Genomic DNA, 26975 nt, shown 5'->3' with positions numbered 1-26975 from the left:
ACCAGAGGGGCTGAATTCCATGAGTTTGTATAACCAGTGGGACTTGGAGCCTAGAGCTTTAAAAAGTCAACTGACTCAGCCCTGGGTGAGCCAGGAGGGCAAGTGATAGCTGAGTTGCTGCCCTTAAAGAGACAGCAGCCTGCACAGAGGCAACATAAAAATGGCAATAAAATACCTCCAGAATTGCATGAGCTTGTCCATGACCCCCAGGAAGATCTGCTTGTACTTATCCTTGAAGGTGAAATCGAGGGCTTGCATGGGGAAGTAGAAGATGACATTGGCTAGGTTCCCTCTCCAGAAGGACAAGCACACCCTTCTCTTTGGGGAAACACACAGCATGGTCCACAATGCCCTTGTATTGCTTGTCTGTGGTGATCTGCTTACTGGCATGCTGCACCTGCAGCAGCAGCTTGACCTGTTTGATTGGGGCCACCACCATCTTGGAGTGGTGATGTCTCTGGCCAGGAAATCCTTGACAAAGGAAATGGCCTGTTCCATTATGGTGGCAGGGCAGATGGAGCAACAAACAGTCAGTGGAATGGAGGCATGGAAAGCTGGAGGGTGGGTGCTGCTGGCTCAGCTCTGCCACCCCCAGGACTGAAAAGCTTAACACAATGATCATAAGAATACTCACTAAACTTGAGAAAAGAGTGGAAAACATAGTGAGATCCTTAACACGTAGATAAGGAACAACATAGCAGAGATAAAGTGCTCAACAAATGAAATGTTAATAAAGGGCTCAACAAATTCTTGATAGAAAGAAAAGCAGGATGGAAGAAGCACAGGAATTAATTGGTGACCTAGAAGACAGAGTAATGGAAAGTAATCAAGCTGAATAAAAGAGGGGAAAAATTATGCAAAATGAACATAGACTCAGGAAATTCAGTAACTCCATCAACATAATAACATTCATATTATAGGAGTCACAGAGGAAGAAGAGAGAGAAAAGGGGACAGAAAATTTATTTGAAGACACAATAGTTGAAAAGCTTCCTAATTTGGGGGAAAAGCAGACCCACACCAATATATATTGTAATTAAATTGGCAAGATATAATAATAAAGAAAAAATTTTAGGAGCACCTAGGTGGCTCAGTTGGTTAAGCATCTGACTCTTGATTTCAGCTCAAGTCATGATCTCATGGTTCAGTTTGTGAGATCAAGGCCTGCATCTGGTTCTGCACTGACAGAATGCTTGTAATTCTTTCCCTTCCTCTCTCTCTCTCTGCCCCTCCCCTGTTCCCTCTCTCAAAATAAATAAATAAAAATTTAAAAAAAGAAAAAATGTTAAAGCTGCAAGACAAAAGATAGTGACTTAACGGGAAAACCCATAAGGCTAGCAGGAGATTTTTCAACAGAAATTTGGCAAACCAGAAGGGAGCGGCATGATATATTCAAAGTGCTGAATGGAAAAAAATCTGCAGCTAATACTCTATCCAGCAAGGCTACCATTCAGAATAGAATGAAAGATAGTTTCCCAGAGAAAAAACAAACAAATGAACAAACCTAATCTAAAGGAGCTAATGACCACTAAATAAGCCCTGGAAGAAATATTAAAGGGGATTCTTTGAATGGAAAGGAGAGATCAAAAGTGACAGTATAAAGGTGGGAAACACAAAAAGAATAGATATGAATATTTCTGTAAAAAATTAGCTAACGAACTCACAAAATAAAAGGATATGAGGGGTGCTTGGGTAGCTCAATCGGTTAGGGAGCCAACTTCAGGTCATGATCACACGATTCATGAGTTTGAGCCCTGCATCATGCTCTCTGCTGTCAGTGAAGAGCCTGTTTTGGATCCTCTGTCCCCTCCCTCTCTGCCCCTCTCCCCCTCAAAAATGAGTAAACATTTATTAAAAAAAAAAAAAAAGGGATATGAAAAGGACAACATATACAGAAAACATGAGAAGAGGAGTAAAGAATGGGTTCAAACTTAAATGACCATCAACTTAATAAAGACTGCTACATGCAGAGGAGGTTATATACAAACCTACTGGTAACTATATATCAAAAACCACTAATAAATATACAAAGAATAAAAAGAAAGAAATATGAATATATAACTAAAGAAAACCTGTATAAAAGAGAGAAAGACTAGAAAGGAGAAAATCTCCAGAAACAATCACAAGACAATAAAATGTCAATAAGTGCATAATTATCAATAATTACTTTGCATGTAAATAGGTTAAACACTCTAATCAAAAGACATAGGGTGACAGAATGGGTAATAAACAAAACTCATCTACATTTTGCCTACAAGAGATTCATTCAGACCTAAAGACACCTGCAGATTGAAAGTGAGGGGATTGAGAAACATCCTTCATGGAAATAGATGTCAAATGAAAGCCAGGGTAACAATACTCATGTGGAACAAAATAGAATTTATAAACAGACCATAATAAGAGACAAAGGGCACTATATAATAATAATGGGGACAATCCAACAAGAAGGTATGACAATTATAAATATTTATGCAAATTGTAAACACAGGACACCCAAACATAAAACAGTTAATAAAAAACATAAAAGGAACTAATCTGACAATAATACAATAATAGTAGGAGACTTTAGCACCCTACTCACATCAATGGACAGATAATCTAAACAGAAAATCAACAAGGAAACAATGGCTTTGAACAACATACTGGATGGATTTAATAGATACATTCAGATATATTCTATTCAGATATATTCAGAACATTCTATCCTAAAAGAGCAGAATACACATTTTATTCAAGTGTCCATGAAACGTTCTCCAGAACAGATCACACATTAGCCCACAAAACAAGCCTCAACAAATTCAAGAAGATAGAAGTCATACTATGCATATTTTCTGATCACAACACTATGAAACTAAAAGTCAACCACAAAAAAAAAATTAAAAAATCTGGAAGACCACAAATACAAGGAGGTTAAATAACATGCTGCTAAGCAATGAATGAGTCAACTGGAAAATTAGAGAAGAAATAAAACATACATGGAAACAAATGAAAATGAAAATGCGATGGTCCAAAACCTTTGGGATGCAGCTAAAGTGGTTCTAGGATGGAAATTTATAGCAAAACAGTTGACCTCATGAAATAAGAAAAATCCCAAATAAACAACCTAAACTTACACCTTAAGGAGCTAGAAAAGAAACAAAACCTAAAACCAGCAGAAGGAAGTAAATAATAAAGACTAGAGCAGAAATAAATGATAAGGAAACTAAAAAGTCAATAGAACAGATCAACAAAATCAAGAGATGGTTCTTTGAAAAAAACCAACAAAATTGATTAACCTCTAGCCAGACTTATCAAGAAAAAAAGGGAAAGAACTCAAATAAACAAGATCACAAATGAGAGAGGAGAAATCACAACCAACACCACAGAAATACAATTAAAAGAGAATATTATGAAAAACTATCTGCCAACAGGAAGAAATAGAAAACTTGACAAGACCAATAACCAGCAAAGAATTTGAATCAGTAATTAAAACACTCTCAAACAAAAGTCTAAGACAAGATGGCCTCACAGGCAAATTCTACCAAACATATAACGAAGAGTTAATCCCCAGTGTTCTCAAACTATTCCAAAAAATAGAAAAGGAAAGAAAATGTCCACATTCATTCTATGAGGCCAGAATTACCCTAATACCAAAACCAGATAAAGTCACCACTAAAAAAAGTCACCACTAAAAAAGAACTACAGGCCAATATCCCTGAAGAACATAGAAACACAAATCCTCAACAAAATACTAGCAAACTGAATCCCATAGCACACTAAAAAAATCATACATGGGGCGCCTGGGTGGCTCAGTCGGTTAAGCGTCCGACTTCAGCTCAGGTCACGATCTCGCGGTCCGTGAGTTCGAGCCCCGTGTCAGGCTCTGGGCTGATGGCTCAGAGCCTGGAGCCTGCTTCCGATTCTGTGTCTCCCTCTCTCTCTGCCCCTGCCCCATTCATGCTCTGTCTCTCTGTGTCCCAAAAATAAATAAACGTTAAAAAAAAAATTTTAAAAAAATCATACACACTGTCAACTGGGATTTATTACTCGGTTGCAAGGGTGATTCAATATTCACAAATCGCATCAAGGTGATACATCATATTAATAAAAGAAAGGATAAGAATGATATGATCATTTCAATAGATGGAGAAAAAGCATTTGACAAAGTATACTATCCATTCATACTAAAAAGGGCTCAATAAAGTAGGTTTAGAGTGAACATACCACAACATAACAAAGGCCGTATGTAAAACACCCACAGCTAACATCATCCTTAATAGGGAAAACTGAGAGCTTTTCCTAAGGCCAGGAACAAGACAAGTATGTTCCATCTCATCACTTTTATTCAACATAGTACTGGAAGTCCTAGCCACAGCAATCAGAAAACAAAAAGAAATAAAAGTCACCCAAATCTGTAAGGAAGAAGCCAAACTTCCATTATTTGCAGATGACACGATAGTCTATGTTGAACACCTGAAAGATTCTACCCAAAATTGCTAGGACTGATAAATGAATTCAGTAAAGTCACAGGATACAAAATCAATGCACAGAAATTTGTTGCATTTCTATCCACCAATAATGAAGCAGCAGAAAAAGAAATTAAGGAAACAAGCCAATTTACAATTGTACCCAAATAAGATAGCTAGGGATAAACCTAACCAAATAGGTGAAGACCTATATTCTGAAAACTATGAAACACTGATGAAAGAAATGGAAGAGGATACAAAGAAATGGAAAAACAGTCCATGCTAATGGATTAGAAGAACAAATATTGTTAAAATGTCTATACTACTCAAAGCAATCTACACATTTAATGCAATCCCTATCAATGTATCACCAGCATTTTTCACAGAACTGGAACAAATAATCCTAAAATTTGTATGGAACCACAAAAGACCCCAAGTAGCCAAAGCAACCTTGAAAAAGAAAAGAAAAGAAAAGCTGGAGGCATCACAATTCCAGACTTCAAGGTATATTACAAAACTGTAGTGATCAAAACAAAATGGTACTGGCACAAAAACAGACACATAGGTCAATAGAATAGAATAGAAAAGCCAGAAGTAAACTCACAAATATGTGGCCAACTAATCTTCAAAAAAGCAGGAAAGAATAGCCTGTGGGAAAAAAGACAGTCTCTTCAACAAATGGCAGGCAGCAACATGCAAAAGAAAGAAACTGGACCACACACAAAAATAAATTCAAAGACCCAGCAATAGCACTGGTAGGAATTTACCCAAGGGATACAGGAGTGCTGATGCATAGGGGCATATGTACCCCAATGTTTATAGCAGCACTTTCAACAATAGCCAAATTATGGAAAGAGCCTAAATGTCCATCAACTGATGAATGGATAAAGAAGATATGGTTTATATATACAATGGAATACTACTTGGCAATGAGAAAGAATGAAATTTGGCCATTTTCAGCAATGTGGATGGAACTGGAGGGTATTATGCTAAGTGAAATAAGTCAGTCACCATATGACAGATACCGTATGTTTTCAGTCATATGTGGATCTTGAGAAACTTAACAGAAGACCATGGAGGGCAAAGAAGGGGAAAAAAGTTTCAAACAGAGAGGGAGGAAGGCAAACCATAAGAGATTCTTAAATACAGAGAACAAACTGAGGGTTGATGGGGGGGCTGGGGCAGAGGGGAAAGTGGGTGATGGGCGTTGAGGAAGGCACTTGTTGGGATGAGCACTTGGTATTGTATGGAAACCAATTTGACAATAAATTATATTAAAACAAAAACAAAAACAAAGCAAAATGGATTGAAGACCTAAATGTGAGACCTGAAATAAAAAATCATAGAAGAGAACACAGGCAGTACTTTCTTTGACATTATCTGTAGCAACTGTTTTCTATGTGTCCTGAGGCAAGGGAAATAAAAACAAAAATAAACTACTGAGACTACATCAAAATAAAAAGCTTCTGCAGAGGGAAGTAAACAATCACCAAAGCTAAAAGACAACTTATGGAATGGGCAAAGATATTTGCAAATGGCATATCTGATAAAGGGTTAATATCCAAAATATATAAAGAACTTACACAACTCAACATCAAAAAAACAAATAATCCAATTAAAAAATTGGTAGAAGACAGGAACATTCTTCTAAAGAAGACATCCAGATGGCCAACAGACACATGAAAAGATGTTTATTATCACTTACCATCAGGGAAATACAAATCGAAACCACAATGAAACAATAGGGATTGGCAAGGCTGTGGTGACAGGGGAACCATCTTGCACTGTTTGTGGGAATGCAAAGTGGTACAACTACCGTGGAAAACAGCATGGAGTTTCTTCAAAAAGTTAAAAATAGAACTACTTATGATCCAACAATCACACTACTGAGTATTTACCCAAAGAATACAAAAACAATAATTCAAAAGGATAAATGCACCCCTATTTTTCTAGTAGCATTGTTTACAACAGCGAAAATACAGAAGTAGCCTGTGTCCATTGATAGATGAATGGATAAAGAACACACACACACACACACACACACACACACACACACATTCTTTCACAGTGAAAGAATGAAATCTTGCCATTTGCAATGACATGGGTGGAGCTGAAGAGTATAATGCTAAGCAAAATAAGTCAGAGAAAAACAAATACCATATGATGTCACTCATATGTGATTTAAGAAACTAAACAAATGAGGAAAGGGGAGAAAAAGAGAGAAAAATCAAGAAGCAGATCCTTAACTATAGAGAACAAACTGATGGTTGCCAGAGGGGAGTGGGAGTTAAATAGGGGATGAGGATTAAGGAGTGCACTTGTGATGAGCACCGAGTGCTGTATAAAAGTGTTGAATCACTATGTTGTACACCTGAAACTAATATAACACTGTATGTTACCAAAGTGGAATTTAAATAAAAACTTTTTCAAAAAGAAGAAGGGTAAATGGATAATAGGAGGCAAAAGCAACAGACGCCCATGTAAGCCTTACCAACCTCTGGGTTTTCAATAGACATTGCAAACTTAATAGATTCAAAATGCAACTTTTTATTTTTCCTCTCTCAGTCTTTTTAACTTAGAAAATGGCAAACCCTGAATTTTGTGCCCGACCCTTCTTCCTATAAGAGGCTTCCATTTTGTATAATTCCTCGTCTTTCTACGTGGTCATGAAGGAAATCTTCCAGCAATGGCATTAGAAGCTAACCTCCACTGGCAATCAGGAACAATGAGAAACAGGTGTGGTGCCCCCAAGAACTCTTGAGTTCACTGTCTTTCTGGCTGTTTCTGAGGGCTCTGGTGTGTCAGAAGGAAGAAGTGAACACAAGCTTCTTGGAGCTACTGATACCTGAAGCAAGATCCTATGGAGACCACTGCCCAGTGGCTACACAGCATGGTGGTTTAGAACCACTGTTGGATGTTGGAGCCAGTGGAGTGGCTTCGAACAACAGCTGGACTTTACTGACCAGATGAGTGATGTTAGGCAGCAACTTGACTCACTGAATCTTCACCAGAGCCCTATGAGGATACTTCAAGGAACAAATCAAAGCACACAAGGTGGAGGTCCAAAACATCACTATGTGTAGGGAAATAAAATAACCAAAGTCACAACAACAGAGAGCAAGTAACACTCTCCAAAAAACACATTTCCTAAGGGCCATGCCATGGGCAGTATATAACCCCCCCCCTTTAATATAGCAGTGCTTGCAGGTGCAGAGCACATCACAAGCTTTTAAAACTCATAAGGGACAGAAAACTAGCCAAAATGATGAAATGGAAGAATTCTCCTCAAAAGAAATTCCAGAAAGAAATGACAGCTAAAGAATTGATCAAAACAGATTTAAGCAACATAACTAAACAAGAATTTAGAATAATAGTCATAAAATTAATCTCTGGGCTTGAAAAAAGCATAGAAGACAGCAGAGAATCAATTGCTACAGAGATCAGGGGCATAAAAAATACTCACGATGAATTTAAAACTGCTACGAGGTACAAAATAAAATGGAGGCGGCCACAGCACGGATTGAAGAGGCAGAGGAGAGAATAGGTGAATTAGAAGATAAAATTATGGAAAAAGAGGAAGCTGAGAAAAAGAGAGATAAAGAAAAATCCAGGATCACAAGGGAAGAATTAGAGAACCAAGTGAGTCAATCAAATGGAATAATATCCATATCATAGGAATTCCAGAAGAAGAGAGAGAGAAAGGGGATGAAGGTGTACTTGAACAAATCATAGTTTGGAACTTTCCCAATCTGGGGAAGGAAACAGGCATTGGAATCCAAGAGGCACGGAGAACTCCCTTTAGGTATAACACGAATCAAGCTTCAGCATGGCATATCATAGGGAAACTGGCAAAATATAAGGATAAAGAGAAAATTCTGAAAGCAGCTAGGGATAAATGGGCCTTAACATGCAAAGGTAGACACATAAGGGTAGTAGCAGACCTATCTACTGAAACTAGGAAGGCCAGAAAGGAATAGCAGGAAATCTTCAATGTGATGAACAGAAAAAAATATGCAGCTGACAACCCTTTATCCGGCAAGCCTGTCATTCAGAGTAGAAGGAGAGATAAAGGTTTTCCCACACAAACAAAAACTGAAGGAATTCATTACCACTCAACCAGCCCTACAAGAGATCCTAGAGGGGACTCTGGTGAGTGAAATGTTAGAAGGACCACAAAGTACCAGAGACATCACTACAAACATGAACCCTACAGATAACACAATGACCCTAAATCCATATCTTTCAGTAATAACACTGAATGTAAATGAACTAAATGCTCCAATCAAAAGACATAGGGTATCAGAATGGATAAAAAAAACAAAACCCATTTATTTGCTGTCTACAAGAGACTCATTTTAGACCTGAGGACACCTTCAGATTGAAAGTGAGGGGATGGAGATCTATCATGCTAGTGGAAGTCAAAAGAAAGCTGCAGTAGCCATACTATGTCAGAAAAACTAGACTTTATTTTTTTATTTTTTTTTTCAACGTTTATTTATTTTGGGGACAGAGAGAGAGCATGAACGGGGGAGGGACAGAGAGAGAGGAAGACACAGAATCGGAAACAGGCTCCAGGCTCTGAGCCATCAGCCCAGAGCCTGACGCGGGGCTCGAACTCACGGACCGCGAGATCATGACCTGGCTGAAGTCGGACGCTTAACCGACTGCGCCACCCAGGCGCCCCGAAAACTAGACTTTAAATTAAAGGCTGTAACAAGAGATGAATAAGGGCATTATATAATAATTACAGGGTCTATCCATCAGGAAGAGCTAACAATTATAAATGTCTAGGCACTGAATTCGAAAGCACCCAAATATATAAAACAATTAACCACAAACATAAGCAATCTTACTGATAAGAATGTGGTAACTACAGGGGACTTTAATACTCCACTTACAACAATGGACAGATCATCTAGACAGAGAATCAATAAAGAAACAATGGCCCTGAATGATACACATTGGACCAGATGGACTTGACAGATATATTTAGAACTCTATGTCTTCTAGAGTGCACATGGAACATTCTCCAAGATAGATCACATACTGGGTCACAAAACAGCCCTTCATAAGTATACAAGAATTGAGATTATACCATGCACACTTTCAGACCACAATGCTATGAAACTTGAAATCAACCACAGGAAAAAGTCTGGAAAACCTCCAAAAGCATGGAGGTTAAAGAACACCCTACTAAAGAATGAATGGGTCAACCAGGCAATTAGAGAAGAAATTAAAAAATATATGGAAACAAATGAAAATGAAAATACAACAATCCAAACACTTTGGGATGCAGCGAAGGCAGTCTTGAGAGGAAAATACATTGCATTCCAGGCCTATCTCAAGAAACAAGAAAAATCCCAAGTACAAAAACTAACAGCACACCTAAAGGAAATAGAAGCAGAGCAGCAAAGACACCCCAAACCCAGCAGAAGAAGAGAAATAATAAAGATCAGAGCAGAAATAAAAAATATACAATCTAAAAAATCCAAGAGTTGGTTTTTTGAAAAAATTAACAAAATTGATAAACCTCTAGCCAGGCTTCTCAAAAAGAAAAGGGAGATGACCCAAATAGATAAAATCATGAATGAAAATAGAATTATTACAACCAATCCCTCAGAAATATAGCAATTATCAGGGAATACTATGAAAAATTATATGCCAACAAACTGGACAACCTGGAAGAAATGGACAAATTCCTAAATACCTACACACTTCCCAAACTCAAACGGGAAAAAATAGAAAATTTGAACAGACCCATAACCAGCAAAAAAATGGAATCAGTTATCAAAAATCTCCCAACAAATAAGAGTCTTGGACCAGATGGCTTCCCTGGGGAATTCTACCAGACGTTTAAAGCAGAGTTAATACCTATTCTCCTCAAGCTGTCCCAAAAAATAGGGAAGGAAAGCTTCCAGACTCATTCTATGTAGCCAGCATTACTTTGATTCCAAAACCAGACAGAGACCCAGCAAAACAAGAGAACTACAGGCTAATATCCCTGATGAATATGAACGCAAAAATTCTCAACAAGATACAGCAAATCGTATTCAACAGGATATATAAAGAATTATTCACCATGATCAAATGGGATTCATTCCCGGGCTGCAGGGCTGGTTCAATATTCACAAATCAATCAATGCGATACATCACATTAATAAAAGAGAAGAACCATATGATCTTGTCAATTGATGCAGAAAAAGCATTTGACAAAATTCAGCATCCTTTCTTAATAATAACCCTTGAGAAAGTCAGGATAGAAGGAACATACTTAAACATCATAAAAGCCATTTATGAAAAGCCCACAGCTAATATCATCCTCAATAGGGAGAAACGGAGACATTTCCCCCTGAGATCAGGAACACGACAGGGATGTCCACTCTCACTACTGTTGTTTAACATAGTGTTGGAAGTCCTATCATCAGCAATCAGACAAAAAAATGAAATCAAAGGCATCAAAATTGGCAAAGAAGAAGTTAAACTTTCACTTTTCACAGATGACATGATACTCTACATGGAAAACCCCACAGACTCCACCAAATGTCTGCTAGAACTGATACATGAATTCAGCAAAGTTGTAGGGTAAAAAATCAATGTACAGGAATCAGTTGCATTTTTATACACCAATAATGAAGCAACACAAAGAAAAATAAAGAAACTGATTCCATTCACAACTGCACCAAGAACCATAAAATACATAGGAATAAACCTAACCAAACATGTAAAAGATCTGTATGCTGAAAACTATAGAAAGCTTATGAAGGAAATTGAAGAAGACACAAAGAAACGGAAAAACATTCCATGCTCATGGATTGGAAGAATATTGGTAAAATGTCAATACAATCTACACAAAGCAATCTACACATTCAATGCAATTCCAATCAAAGTTGCACCAGCATTCTTCTCCAAGCTAGAACAAGCAATCCTAAAATTTGTATGGAACCACAAAAGACCCTGAATAGCCAAAGTAATCTTGAAGAAGAAAACCAAAGAGGGAGGCATCACAAGCTCAGACTTTAGCCTCTACTACAAAGCTGTAATCATCAAGACAGCATGGCATTGGCACAAAAACAGACACATAGACCAATGGAATAGAATAGAGAACCCAGAATTGGACCCACAAATGTATGGCCAGCTAATCTTTGACAAAGCAGCAAAGAGTATCCAATGGAAAAAAGACAGTCTGTTTAACAAAGGTGCATGGACAACAACATGAGGAAGAATGAAACTAGACCACTTTCTAGACACCATACACAAAAATAAACTCAAAATGAATAAAGGACCTGAATGTGAGACAGGAAACCATCAAAACCTTAGAGGAGAAAGCAGAAAAAAAACTTCTTTGACCTCAGCTGCAGCAATTTCTTACTCGACACATCTCCATGGGCAAGGAAATTAAAAACAAAAATGAAGTATTGGGACCTCATCAAGATACAAAGTTTCTGCACTGCAAAGGAAACAATCAACAAAGCTAAGAGGCAACGAACGGAATGGGAAAAGATATTTGCAAATGACCTATCGGATAAAGGGCTAGTATCCAAAACCTATAAAGAACCCACCAAACTCCACACCTGAAAAACAAAAAATCCAGTGAAGAAATGGGCAGAAGACATGAATAGACAGTTTTCCAAAGAAGACATCCAGATGGCCAACAGGCACGTGAAAAGATGCTCAACATCACTCATCATCAGGGAAATACAAATCAAAACCACACTGAGATACCACCTCATACCGGTCAGAGTGGCTAAAATGAAGAAATCAGGAGACTATAGGTGCTGGCGAGGATATGGAGAAATGGGAATCCTCTTGCACTGTTGCTGGGAAGGCAAACTGGTGCAGCCGCTCTGGAAAACAGTGTGGAGGTTCCTCAAAAAATTAAAAATAGATCTACCCTATGACCCTGCAATAGCACTGCTAGGAATTTACCCAAGGGATACAGGAGTGCTGATGCACAGGGGCACATGTACCCCAATGTTTATAGCAGCATTTTCAACAATAGCCAAACTATGGAAAGAGCCTAAATGTCCATCAACTGATGAATAGATAGAGAAGATGTGGTTTATATATACAATGGAATACTACTTAGCAATAAGAATGAAATTTGGCCATTTTCAGCAACGCGGATGGAACTGGAGGGTATTATGCTAAGTGAAATAAGTCTGTCAGAGAAAGATAGACACCATATGTTTTGACTTATATGTGGATGTTGACATATTTAACAGAAGACCATGCAGGAGGGGAAGGGGAAAAAAGTGACAGATAGGGAGGCAAACCATAAGAGACTCTTGGATAATGAGAACAACCAGGGTTGATGGGGGTAGGGGAGAGGGGAAAGTGGGTGATGGGTGTTGACGGGGGCACTTGGGATGAGCACTGGGTGTTGTATGGATACTAACTTGACCATCAGTTATATTTATAAAAAAAGAAAATGGCAAACCTTTCAACAACTATACCAACTATTAACTCAGCTGCTCAGTCCAAAAGCTTTGGAGCATTTTTTCTTCTTTCATTAACAAATTTTCTTGGTTCTAACTTAAAAGTGTATCTTCTTTCAGCCTACCTCTTACTACTTTCATTACCAGCAGCTTTAAAAAAAGTCTATGCATACTTTCAGACCACAATGCTATGAAGCTTGGAATCAACCACAGGAAAAAGTCTGGAAAACCTCCAAAAGCATGGAGGTTAAAGAACACCCTACTAAAGAATGAATGGGTCAACCAGGCAATTAGAGAAGAAATTAAAAAATATATGGAAACAAATGAAAATGAAAATACAACAATCCAAACACTTTGGGAGGCAGCGAAGGTAGTCTTGAGAGGAAAATACATTGCATTCCAGGCCTATCTCAAGAAACAAGAAAAATCCCAAATACAAAATCTAACAGCACATCTAAAGGAAATAGAAGCAGAACAGCAAAGACAGCCTAAACCCAGCAGAAGAAGAGAAATAATAAAGATCAGAGCAGAAATAAACAATATAGAATCTAAAAAAACTATAGAGCAGATCAACGAAACCAAGAGTTGGTTTTTTGAAAAAAATAAACAAAATTGATAAACCTCTAGCCAGGCTTCACAAAAAGAAAAGGGAGATGACCCAAATAGATAAAATCATGAATGAAAATGGAATTATTACAACCAATCCCTCAGAAATACAAGCAATTATCAGGGAATACTATGAAAAATTATATGCCAACAAACTGGACAACCTGGAAGAAATGGACAAATTCTTAAACACCCACACTCTTCCAAAACTCAATCAGGAGGAAATAGAAAGCTTGAACAGACCCATAACCAGCAAAGAAATTGAATCGGTTATCAAAAATCTCCCAACAAATGAGAGTCCAGACCAGATGGCTTCCCAGGGGAGTTCTACCAGACGTTTAAAGAAGAGATAATACCTATCCTTCTCAAGCTATTCCAAAAAACAGAAAGGGAAGGAAAACTTCCAGACTCATTCTATGAAGCCAGTATTACTTTGATTCCTAAACCAGACAGAGACCCAGTAAAAAAAAGAAATATAGGCCAATTTCCCTGATGAATATGGATGCAAAAATTCTCAATAAGATACTAGCAAATCGAATTCAACGGCATATTAAAAAGAATTATTCACCATGATCAAGGGGGATTCATTCCTGGGATGCAGGGCTGGTTCAACATTCGCAAATCAATCAATGTGACACATCACATTAATAAAAGAAAAGATAAGAACCATATGATCCTGTCAATCGATGCAGAAAAAGCATTTGACAAAATTCAGCATCCTTTCTTAATAAAAATGCTCGAGAAAGTCAGGATAGAAGGAACATACTTAAACATCATAAAAGCCATTTATGAAAAGCCCACAGCTAACATCATTCTCAATGGGGAAAAACTGAGAGCTTTTTCCCTCAGATCAGGAACACGACAGGGATGCCCACTCTCACCGCTGTTGTTTAACATAGTGCTGGAAGTTCTAGCATCAGCAATCAGACAACAAAAGGAAATCAAAGGCATCAAAATTGTCAAAGATGAAGTTAAGCTTTCACTTTTTGCAGATGACATGACATTATACATGGAAAACCCAATAGACTCCACCAAAAGTCTGCTAGAACTGATACGTGAATTCAGCAAAGTCGCAGGATACAAAATCAATGTACAGAAATCAGTTGCATTCTTATACACTAATAATGAAGCAACAGAAAGACAAATAAAGAAACTGATCCCATTCACACTTGCATCAAGAAGCATAAAATACCTAGGGATAAATCTAACCAAAGATGTAAAAGATCTGTATGCTGAAAACTATAGAAAGCTTATGAAGGAAATTGAAGAAGACATAAAGAAATGGAAAAACATTCTGTGCTCATGGATTAGAAGAATAAATATTGTCAAAATGTCAATACTACCCAAAGGTATCTACACATTCAATGCAATCCCAATCAAAATTGCACCAGCATTCTTCTCGAAACTAGAACAAGCAATCCTAAAATTCATATGGAACCACAAAAGGCCCCGAATAGCCAAAGGAATTTTGAAGAAGAAGACCAAAGCAGGAGGCATCACAATCCCAGACTTTAGCCTCTACTACAAAGCTGTCATCATCAAGACAGCATGGTATTGGCACAAAAACAGACACATGGACTAATGGAATAGAATAGAAACCCCAGAACTAGACCCACAAATGTATGGCCAACTAATCTTTGACAAAGCAGGAAAGAACATCCAATGGAAAAAAGACATTCTCTTTAACAAATGGTGCTGGGAGAACTGGACAGCAACATGCAGAAGGTTGAAACTAGACCACTTTCTCACACCATTCACAAAAATAAACTCAAAATGGATAAAAGACCTGAATGTGAGACAGGGAACCATCAAAACCCTACAGGAGAAAGCAGGAAAAGACCTCTCTGACCTCAGTCGCAGCAATTTCTTACTTGACACATCCCCAAAGGCAAGGGAATTAAAAGCAAAAATGAACTACTGGGACCTCATGAAGACAAAAAGCTTCTGCACAGCAAAAGAAACAGTCAACAAAACTAAAAGGCAACCAACGGAATGGGAAAAGATATTTGCAAATGACATCAGACAAAGGGCTAGTATCCAAAATCTATAAAGAGCTCACCAAACTGCACACTTGAAAAACAAATAATCCAGTTAAGAAATGGAAAGAAAACATGAATAGACACTTCTCTAAAGAAGACATCCGGATGGCCAACAGGCACATGAAAAGATGCTCAACGTCGCTCCTCATCAGGGAAATACAAATCAAAACCACACTCAGATATCACTTCACGCCAGTCAGAGTGGTCAAAATGAACAAATCAGGAGACTATAGATGCTGGAGAGGATGTGGAGAAACGGGTACCCTCTTGCACTGTTGGTGGGAATGCAAATTGGTGCATCCACTCTGGAAAATAGTGTGGAGGTTCCTTAAAAAACTAAAAATAGGGGCGCCTGGGTGGCGCAGTTGGTTAAGCGTCTGACTTCAGTCAGGTCATGATCTCGCGGTCCGTGAGTTCGAGTCCCGCGTCAGGCTCTGGGCTGATGGCTCAGAGCCTGGAGCCTGTTTCCGATTCTGTGTCTCCCTCTCTCTCTGCCCCTCCCCCGTTCATGCTCTGTCTCTCTCTGTCCCAAAAATAAATAAACGTTGGAAAAAAAAAATTAAAAAAAAAAAAAAAACAAACTAAAAATAGACCTACTGTATGACCCAGCAGTAGCACTGCTAGGAATTTACCCAAGGGATACAGGACTACTGATGCATAGGGGCACTTGTACCCCAAAGTTTATAGCAGCACTCTCAACAATAGCCAAATTATGGAAAGAGCCTAAATGTCCATCAACTGTTGAATGGATAAAGAAATTTTGGTTTATATACACAATGGAGTACTACGTGGCAATGAGAAAGAATGAAATATGGCCCTTTGTAGCAACATGGATGGAACTGGAGAGTGTTATGCTAGGTGAAATAAGCCATACAAAGACAGATACCATATGTTTTCACTCTTATGTGGATCCTGAGAAACTTATCAGAAACCCATGGGGTAGGGGAAGGAAAATAAAAAAAGAGGTTAGAGTGGGAGAGAGCCAAAGCATAAGAGACTCTTAAAAACTGAGAACTGAGGGTTAATGGGGGGTGGGAGGGAGGGGAGGGTGGATGATGAGTATTGAGGAGGGCATCTTTTGGGATGAGCACTGGGTGTTGTATGGAAACCAATTTGACAATAAATTTCATATATTGAAAAAAAAAGTCTCTGAATTTGAATTACTGCAATTTCCTTCTAAACCAGTGTCTTCACTACCACTCTGAACTTCCACAGGGTGGAATCCTATGGTCTGTTCTTTATATTACAGTTACGTTTTTATGTGAGATTTTATAATAATGCTGATCAAAAACTTAAAATGATGGGTCAGAGACCAAATTTAAAACCTAAAATCATAAAACTTAAAACGTAGGAGAAAATCTTTGTGACCTCGGGTTAAACAAAGATTTCTCAGGACACAAAAAACATGAACGACCAAATAAAAATTTATAAAATGCACTTCATCACAATTGAAGCTTCCTCTATCGGAAAGACATTGTTAAGAAAATGAAAAGACAAGCCATGGACTAGGGGAATACATTTGCTAAATACCGATCTGTTTCTTGACATCCAGACCGTGAAGAAATCTGGTAACGCAAACGATCCATTAACAAAATGGGGAGAAGATTTGAACACATTCTTCACGTAAGAGACACGGATGATAAATAAGCACATGAAAATATGCTTAATGTCATTAGGGAAATGCAAATTCAAGTCACAATGAATGCCACTACACACCTACGTAATTGGCGATAATGAAAAATAAAAACTCACAGTATCAAGAGTTGGCAAAGACATGAAGCAGCTGACATTCTCATACACTGCTGGTGGAATGCAAAATGGCACAGACACATTGGAAAACAATTTGGCAGCTTCCTACAAAATTAAACATACGCTTACCGTATGCCCTACCAATCCTACTCCCAGCTATCTCTCCGAGAGAAATGAAAACATACACCCACAAAAAGACCTTTATGTGGATGTTTATAGCAGCTTTATTTGTAACAGCCCCAAACTGGAAATGATCTAAATGCCATCAGGTACTCCCATAATGGAAACCTACTCAACATTAAAATATAATAGGCTACTGATCCATGTAAGGATAGTGATGAATCTCAAATGCATTGTGCTAAGTGAAAGAAGGCACGCACACAAATCTACACCTGATATAATTCCATTTACAGAACATTCTAGAAAAGGCAAAACTAGAGGGACAAAAAACAGATCAGCAGTTAACAGGGACTGTGAAGGATGGAGGGGGTGCTTATCAAGGAGCACAAGAGAACTTTTTGGAGAGACAGAAACATTCTTATCTTGACTGTTGTGGTGGCAGCATGCTCAAAACATGTCAAAGCTCACTGAATGCTACATCTAAAAAGGATACATTTTTTTTTTTTGGTATATAAATTATACCTCAATATATACCTGACTTTAAAAAGCACCTTTCAGGGGCATTCTATGATTCTTAGAATAAATCCTGCTCTTTGGCGTAGTTTACAAAGCCCTATACCGTGTTCCCTGCCTACCTGTTCATCTTCATTACTATCACTTTCTTCTTTGCACATCCTGTTTCAGTCATAACTGGTCTTCTGTCTATTCCCCAAGCTTTCCAAGCTCAGGAAATTTTCACTGTTTCTCTTGTCTGAGACACTGCTCTCTGGATTTTTAAATTGTTTAAGAGTTCTCTCTTCAGAAAAACCTTCTCTAATGACTATACCTAACACAGTGATCTTCATCTGAGTCTTTCCCCATACCCTGCTTTATCTTTCTTTGTATTGATGGTCACTACTTGACCTTATAGTTGGTCTTTGTTTACTTTTGAGGTGGGGGTGGGTCTCTTAGAATATATAGTTATGAAGTTGTGAAGCTTAGCTGTTTTTTTAATATTCTTTTCTCAGTACCTGTAACAGTGTCTATTCCCTAGTAAGCAGTCAGTAAAAATCAAATCACTGAGTAAATGCCAATACTGCCAATACTGGGGAGTCATTAAACAGAGGGAGACAGGGAAAGGTATTAAACAGATCAGAATTAATTTTTAGATAGATGACTCTGCATGGTGTGGAGGAATTGGAAGGGGGGCAGAAAGAGAGAGAGCAATTTACCATCTTTAATATATATGAGAGAAAAGGAAGGCCCAAAATCGAAATAATGGGGATAGCAGCATAGATGAGGGGATAGATATGAGGAAAAAGTAGAAAGCAAAACCAGGGGCTGAAGGATTAATAGTATTTAGGGAGAGGGGCGCCTGGGTGGCTCAGTGGGTTAAGCATCCAACTTCAGCTCAGGTCATGATCTTTTTTTTTTAATTTTTTTTTTAACGTTTATTTATTTTTGAGACAGAGCATGAACAGGGGAGGGGCAGAGAGAGAGGGAGACACAGAATCGGAAGCAGGCTCCAGGCTCTGAGCCATCAGCCCAGAGCCGGACGCGGGGCTCGAACTCACAGACCGAGAGATCGTGACCTGAGTTGAAGTTGGACGCTTAACCGACTGAGCCACCGAAGCACCCGAGCTCAGGTCATGATCTTAAGGTTTGTGAGTTCGAGCCCTGCGTGGGGCTCTGTGCTGACAGCTCAGAGCCTGGAGCCTGCTTTAGATTCTGTCTCCCTCTCTCTCTGCCCCTCCCCTGCCTGCTCTCTCTCTGACTCTCTCTCTTTCAAAAATAAATGAACATTAAAAAATAAAAAAGTATTTAGGGAGAAGGAAGAAAGAAAGAGGAATTTAGGCTCTGCGTTCCTTGTCTGACTGGTAATAAAGGAGAGAAGTAAATACCTGGCAGCAAGATGGTGAGTGCAGTTCTGGGCATGCTCCATTTAATGGAGCTAGCTGTCCTCACCAGAATGTACAACGGCTCAGAAGAGAGGTTAAGTTTCCAGGTGTGGATTTGGAAGTCATCACAATGAAGGAGGTAGTTAAAACCACGAGAGAGGAAGAATTCCCAGACAGAATGATATATGATATGTACTTCTTTAATGATTTATAATATACATTTTGGTACATCTCTCCATGGCAGACAGATTATCTTTATCTCTATATCTATATATCTTTTTTAAATGTTTATTTATTTTGAGAGAGAAAGAGAGAAAGAGAACACAAACAGGGGAGGGGCAGAGAGAGAGGGAAAGAGAGAACGCCAAGCAGGCGCCTCACTGTCAGTGCAGGAGCCAATGTGGGACTCTATCCAGGAATCATGAGATCGTGACCTGAGCCAAAATCGAGTGGGTGCTTAAGTGACTGAGCTACTGAGGCGCCCCTATATATCTTTAAAGTGCAAGGACTGTGTGTGACATTTTGTATCCTTCAAAATAAGTAAGTTTTTGTTGAATAATTATCTTTTTATATTAGGCCATGTGATCATAAATAAGATTCCTCTACCTCGTGCTTGGGGAAGCACTTAATTAAAAGAAAGCCATCTAGGGGGCCTGGATGGCTCATTCCATAAAGCATCCGACTTTGGCTCAGCTCATGATCTCGCAGTTCATGCGTTCGAGCCCCACATTAGGCTCTGTGCTGACCGCTCAGAGCCTGCAGCCTGCTTCAGATTCTGTGTCTCCCTTTCTCTCTTCTCCTCCCCTGCTCATGCTGTGTCTCTCAAAAAACATTAAAAAAATTTTTCTTTAAAGAAAGCCATCTAAGAAAAGAGCCTTTTCACTCCAGAAATTAACACCTCAAAGTTGCAAACTTCTGGCAGAAGTTACAGTGGGATTCATCTCAACAATGTGGGTAAGTTTGTAATAAATCCTTTACAACGAATGACACAGTCTGCAAATAATACTTTTCAACAAAGGCTTTTTCCATTTCCATTTACAGAAACAATTTCTCATATAACTTACAAAAGACTAAAATAGTCATAACAATAGCTAATGTTTAATGAGCGCTTACTTTGTGCTATGCTCAATGCCATGCACTCTGCCAAGATGATCTCATTTTGTCCTATCATGACCCCATGAGGCACAGTATGCTTCTATAATCCTCTTCTTACAGAGGAGGGACAGGGGTTCAGAGGTCATGTAGCTTAACAAAAGTTGTACAGCTGGTGAAGATTTAGAGCCAGAATTTGACACTATATCTATCTCTTTGAAGGGACATCTGTAGTTAGTTAGTACTTTCTTGTTAAACCTCTGGTCCTGATGTGTTTGTTGCTTGACTCTTTACATATTTTGTCTTATTTTTCCAATGAGATTATAACCTATATAAAGTCAGGCCTAGTGATTCATTCATCTTGCTTATCTTCAAAAACACCTATCATCCTGTAGTCTCAAAATAAAAATTTACTGATTGAATTGAATATTATCCTTCAAACTTACAGATCCCGCATCGCCATTGGTCCTCTTTGGGGGATTGGGAATATGTTGCTTTAATGAAGAGTGGAAGAAGAATGAAGGTGTTTCTTTCTCATTCCATATATTTTTCAAAGGAGTTGGCTCTTTACTACAAATATAGCCTTACTTAAAGTTAAATATATCAACCTTATTTTTTCATTTGCCTGCTACTATATTTTATCACTTGTTGCTTATCTCCAAATACCTAGTTGAGAAGCATAAGTCATTTGCTACACATAATTTGAATAATTTATATTCTACTTTTATATCTCATTGGGGATTTCCTAGAAACCGTATCTGGCAAGTAGACTTCTTCTCTTTAGCACCTCTAACTTTGGGAAAAAATACGTGTGTGCTGGTGTGATCTATTCTAAATATATATTTTCTTACTCTGAATCTGCATCATGTGGTTTTACTACAAGCATAAAGGCAAAAAAAAAAAAAGCTAATTGATTCAAAGTCTTTAGATGAAAAAATTATATATATGTAATACATATAATATATATAAAATTTGTCATGACATTTAAAAATTAAAAATTTTTTTTCACACGATATTTTACTTTTAAATGCATAGTTGATTTAATGTATAGATAACTACAATCAGTGGAATAAAAAGATATTATAAAATGTAAATTCAATTGGCTAGTGATCAGTAATTGGCTTAAATGCAAATGTACCATTTAAGTAGTTGGAACATTATTATAGATACGCTATAGATAATGGTATAGAGATAATGGTGTAGAGAGTATCAGTACCATTTTAAACATTACTAACTTTGTATATACAACATTTACTCGAGAGTCTATAAATATTTATTGAGCATCTACTATTTGTCAGACATAGTGCTCTGGGGTTACACTGATAACCAAGGCAGATACAGTTCCTGCCCTTACAGAACTAACATACAAGAAAGACAAGAAGCAAAAAAACCAAGGAATTAAAATGACAAATTACTGCAAGTTGCAGTAAGTGTTAAAGGGAAACAAATGGGAGCTGGGATACAGAATCAGGTTGGAGAGGGGTTGGGTGGCAGAGTAAAAATGCTTTAGACAGCATGGTTTGGTGTTGTCCGTTATAAGGGGGGGGGGTTTAATCTGAAAATTGAAGAATGGGTAATATATAGGCAAAAGGTGTGTGTGTGTGTGTGTGTGTGTGTGTGTGTGTGTGTGTGTGTGTGAGCACTTGTACTCCATGAACAGGAAGCTGCAGAGACAAAGCTCTTGAGGCAGGAAAGAATTTAAGAGATTAACTTCAGAGAGACGCTGAGTGGGGTTAGAAAAAGGTGAATGAATGAGAGGCAGTGGCAGCAGGTGAGGTTGGCAAGGTAAGCAGGAGCTTGATTGTGCAGAGCTCTAGGAGTCACTGAAAAGGAGTTTGGATCTTATTCTACATAGAATGGAAGCCACTGAAGCATGTTAAACAGGTACAAGACAAGATCTGATTTACTGTCTAAGAAGGTGGTGAAGAAAACAGATGCACAGAGGCCATGGAGAAGCTACTGTGGTTTCTGAAGTAGGAAATGGTGGTGGTTTGGACCAGGTTCATAGTAGTGAAGGCAGAAGGACATGGATGGGTTGCTGGTGGGGTGACCATGGAGGTGGAGGGAGAGACAGAAGAATGATGCTTGACTCCGTTTTTCTGACTTGAGACAAATGTAACTGAACATCGGAGTGGGGATCCGTTTTGTGGTAGGAACTGATTGTTTTGAACATTTGTTAGGTTCGGAATGTTTGTAAGCTACCTGAACAAAGACATCAAGTTGGCCGATGACAAGCTGACTAGCATGGAGCTCAGAGGAGGGGACAAAGTTAGAAATATCGTGTTGAGAATAATCAGATTATAGACAGTATTTAAAACTCTGGGAATGGGTGAGATCACCGAGGAAAAAAATTCAAGAAGAGAAAGGTATTTAGGAAAAGTCCTTGAAAAACATAACCATTTAGAGATTGGTTACAAGTAAAGGAACTTGCAAGGAGCCTCAGGAAAAAAGTGGCCAGAGAGATGAGAAAGCCCTCAAGAAAGAACAATGTCAAGTAGTCAAAATTTGGATAAAACAGTCTCTCTGTGCCTCCATTTCCTTATCTCTAAAATAAACATTTATAAAATAAATGAATAAGTTTTTTCTTAAATTAAAAAAAACAAACGAGTAATGTGTTAGTTTTCTATCACCGCTATAACAAAGTACCATACGCTTAGCGGCTTAAAGCAACAAAAATGCATCGTCTTACATTTCTAGAGGTCAGAAGTCCAAAACAGGTCTTTTACACCTGCTTTCAATATGTCAGCAGGCCTGTCCTCCTTCTGGAAGCTCTAGGGGATAATCTGTTTCTTTGCTTTTTCTAGCTTCTAGAAGCTGCTTGTGTTCTTGACTCATAGCCCCCTTCCATCTTAAAGGCCAACAATCGCAGGTTGAGATTTGACATCTCTCCAATCTTGCTTCCATCTCTGACTCTCTATCTTCCTTTGCTTCTCTCACCCCTTCCACTTTTAAAGGTCCTTGTGATTACATGGGGCTCATCGAGGTAACCCAGGATATTCTCCCTATCTCAGTGTCAGTTAATGAGCGACCTTAATTCCATCTGCAGCTTAATTCCCTTTTGCCATATAACACACTATATTCACAGATTCCAGAGATTGGAATATGGGCATCTTTGAGGGGAGCTAGTATTCCACTTAACCACAGATAGTAATAACATATACCTCACAGGATTGTAATAAGGATAAAATGAATCAATACACAAAATACTTTTGTCTGGAATATAGTAAATATCCAATAAACATTGGCTATTATCACTGTATTCCATTCCTATGTCAATCACTAGACAGTGAGTTTCTCAGAAATGTGTTCTGTTCTATTCATCTTTATAATACAGCTCATAGATGTTCATGAAATATTTTTTGAATGAATACCCAACACAAAGACCACTCAAGAATGTTTAGTGAATAAATAAACGCAAACATGTATACCTCAGAGCTACAGAAGTGTTTTACTAACCTCATTCGCTTTTACCTTTGCCAGAACGTTGTGAGGTAGACTGGCGACTCTCCAAACCAGTTTATCTTCTGGACTTTTCTTTAAGTTCACGGATCCACCATTTACTCATGTATGAAAATTCAAAGTTCTTTGATGGCATTTATTGAATGATTTATACCTAGTCTACTTCCTCTCCCACCTTTGGTTCTTTTTTTTTTTTTTTGACATTTTCTTCCCTTTGTTCATTCAGCAAACATGACTTCAGAGTGCACTCTGTGTCAGAAATAAAGTGAGGCACCCCTAAACAAGGCTGAATTAGACATAGCTTTAAAGAGGAACCAAATTCTTGCCATTTTCCCTCAGTTAATGTCTCCTAAATTTCTTCCTCCGGTTATCATCAGCTGGTTCAGACCCTTGTTGCTCCTCCTGGCTTCTGCAAAGCTGATCTCCATGCCTCTGTCACACTCCTTTACTTAGTCACGTTCTCCAAGTACACCTGATATTTGCCTCCATGTCTGTTCACACTCATTCCTCCACCAAGACTGCCTTCACTCTCTCTGCCAGGTGAAATCCTATGCACTCGCTTTTTCAGCCCCAATTCCATACCACTCTTCTCAGAAACCTCTTTTGACCCTGGAAACTTGGTCTTCTCTCTCCCTCCTAGTGCTACCTTAACATTAACATCTTTTTGATTTCTAGCAGATGCACCAGCATCATAAACATGTTTGCATGCACTCTGATTTCTCTCCGTGAGGCTCTTAGCTTGTTCAGTAAGAGCGTTTTATTGTGGCCACACAGACTTTAGATTCAGTGTTTGAATCCTGCTTCTGCCACATTCAAGCTCATGTGGTTTTGGGCAAGTTACTTAACCCCTCCAACTGTCAGTATCCTTATCTGCAAAATGGGGTTAATGATACTAAGTAGTCAGGAGAGTTCTGGTAGAACAGAATGACAAAAACACAGGCGTTAGCATACACTAAGCACTCAGCAAGCATTTGTTGAACCTTTGCACATCTGGATGATGGAGAGTTGGTTATGAACATTTATTTTGGGGAGAAAAGAGATTTTAGTGTTGAATGACTCTCCCCAAACTGGGTTTAGAAGTTACATCACTTCAACTCCACTTTCTAAATACCTCCTACTTCTGAGTTGGAAGGACTATATTTATTTTATTTAAGAATGTTTTGTCTTTTTCTTAAGTAGAAGCCCAGAGTCAGGATACCTAATTTTATATATTACGGGTCTTTTTTTTTTTTTAAGTAATCTCTATGCCCAACGTGGGGCCAAACTCATGAACCCAACATCAAGAGTTACATGTTCTACCGACTGAGCCAGCGAAGTGTCCCCACATACTCTGGTTTTAACGTATGGGAGGTGACTTGGGCAAAACTCTTAGCCTGTGAAAATGTTCACATTCTACATCATGTCTGGCCAAGCCCCAAGTCTCACTTATAAACTCCCTGACCCTAAACCCACAAGCTACTTGACAGTAGGCTAGTAATTTCTTTCAATTATATGAAATTCCCATAGTATCTGGAGGGGCCCCTACTGCTCCTGGAAGATCCAGGACATTATTCCTTTATCTTGCTCTTTTACTTTGATTTGGGTCTTGCTGGGGCACTGGAACGTAAATCTTAAAAGTGCCTGAGCTAATACGAATATCCATTTAACGACTTAAGAGAAAAATAAAATTACTTCAGGGCTGTAGCTAGCTGGGAGTTGTTAGAATGTATTTGGGGACTTCGAGGTTTTGTTCAACTGTCATCCTCTTGGGGCAGAAATGGAAACACCAGTGGTTTGAGAGTCCTTCTTTGCTTCAGAAAAACCACAAATTGCAAATGCGTGTTGTGATGGTATCACTTACAGAAGTAGGGCAGAGAAATTCTTGCAGCTCAAGAAGAGGGGAGATACTTGTAAACCCCATTTGAACTTTGCAAATGGTCTATTTTAAAACAGAAAAAAATGATCATGTCATTCTCTGGCTCAAAATTCTCAAAGAGCTCTCCACTGCCAACAAGATTAATCCAGTCTATAAAGCCTGCCACAAACCGGCCTCCGTTTACCTTTCTGGCTTCATGACTACCTCACTCCTGCTAAACCCATACTATTTTCATCATTGTCTAAACAAATACACACTATAGTCTTGCTGAGGCAATGCTAAAATGGGGTTTTACTTTATTTATTTTTTAGTTTACTTATTTATTTTGAGAGAGATTGAGAGAGCATGATCAGGGAAGGGGCAGAGAGAAAGGGAGAGAGAGAATCCCAAGCAGGCTCCGTGTTGTCAGAGCAGAGTCCAACACAGGGCTGAAACTCATGAACATTGAGATCATGACCTGAGCCGAAATCAAGAGCCAGACGCTTAACTGACTGAACCACCCAGGTGCCCCTAAAATGTCATTTTTAAAGGCGGAAATAGTGATGTCCCACTTCTCAAAGCAGCATAGATGACAGTTACTGTATAAGAGCATTGTACCAAAAGCACTTTATATACATTAGCTCATTTTAATCTTTATAACCTAATCCTCATTACATTTTACGAAAAAGGAAACTCAGGTGTTAATAAAATTGCCCAAGGTCATATAGTTAGAAAATGGTGTAGCCAGGATTTCAACTGACCATGTGGCTTCCTGACCATGGCAACACTCTGGCAAGACTTGTTCTCTGGGGAGAGATTGCTCTGATGACATCTGAATCTCCAGGAACTTTTACAGTCTATGCTGGCTTCTGCTGATTTTATAAAACTTTGCTGTTTCAAGTTGAGCCTCGCAACTGAGAAAGTGGACAAAATCTCCCTTAAAGCCTGTGTGTTCCGTAGAGCCAAAGTGTGCATTATAGACTGGACCACCTTCTTTTCTTTTTTCTAAAAAGGACCAAACAAAGCCAGAGGTTTCTCTGTATCATCTCCCTTGCCGAGAACCTTGATTGAATTACAAGTTCAGAAGAGAAATGGTTACGTGAGTTGTATAATTTAACTACGCTTTCTACAAGAATGCCCTGAGTTAATGGATAACAGCCGTGAGTAGTCTTGAAAACAACTTGACCGTACCTGGAGTGCCTTCATAGTCGGAGAGGCTGGCCGGAGAGGCTGGCCTGCCGTGGTTCTCCATCTTGGCTACGCATTAGAATCACAGGACAAGCAGAGATTTTGAGAAACACCCCGTGACTGGGCCCCTCC

The 26975-nt window shown here is 38.6% G+C and overlaps 1 pseudogene; it reads right to left on the bottom strand.

The window, feature by feature from the left end:
* On the bottom strand, nucleotides 1-26907 carry LOC123386245 (annotated as a pseudogene).
* Nucleotides 26908-26975: the final 68 nt, after the last annotated feature.

Source organism: Felis catus, chromosome B3 (genome assembly GCF_018350175.1).
Source record: "Felis catus isolate Fca126 chromosome B3, F.catus_Fca126_mat1.0, whole genome shotgun sequence".
NCBI classification, from domain to species: domain Eukaryota; kingdom Metazoa; phylum Chordata; class Mammalia; order Carnivora; family Felidae; genus Felis; species Felis catus.
This window is presented reverse-complemented; position numbering and strand designations above follow the sequence as displayed.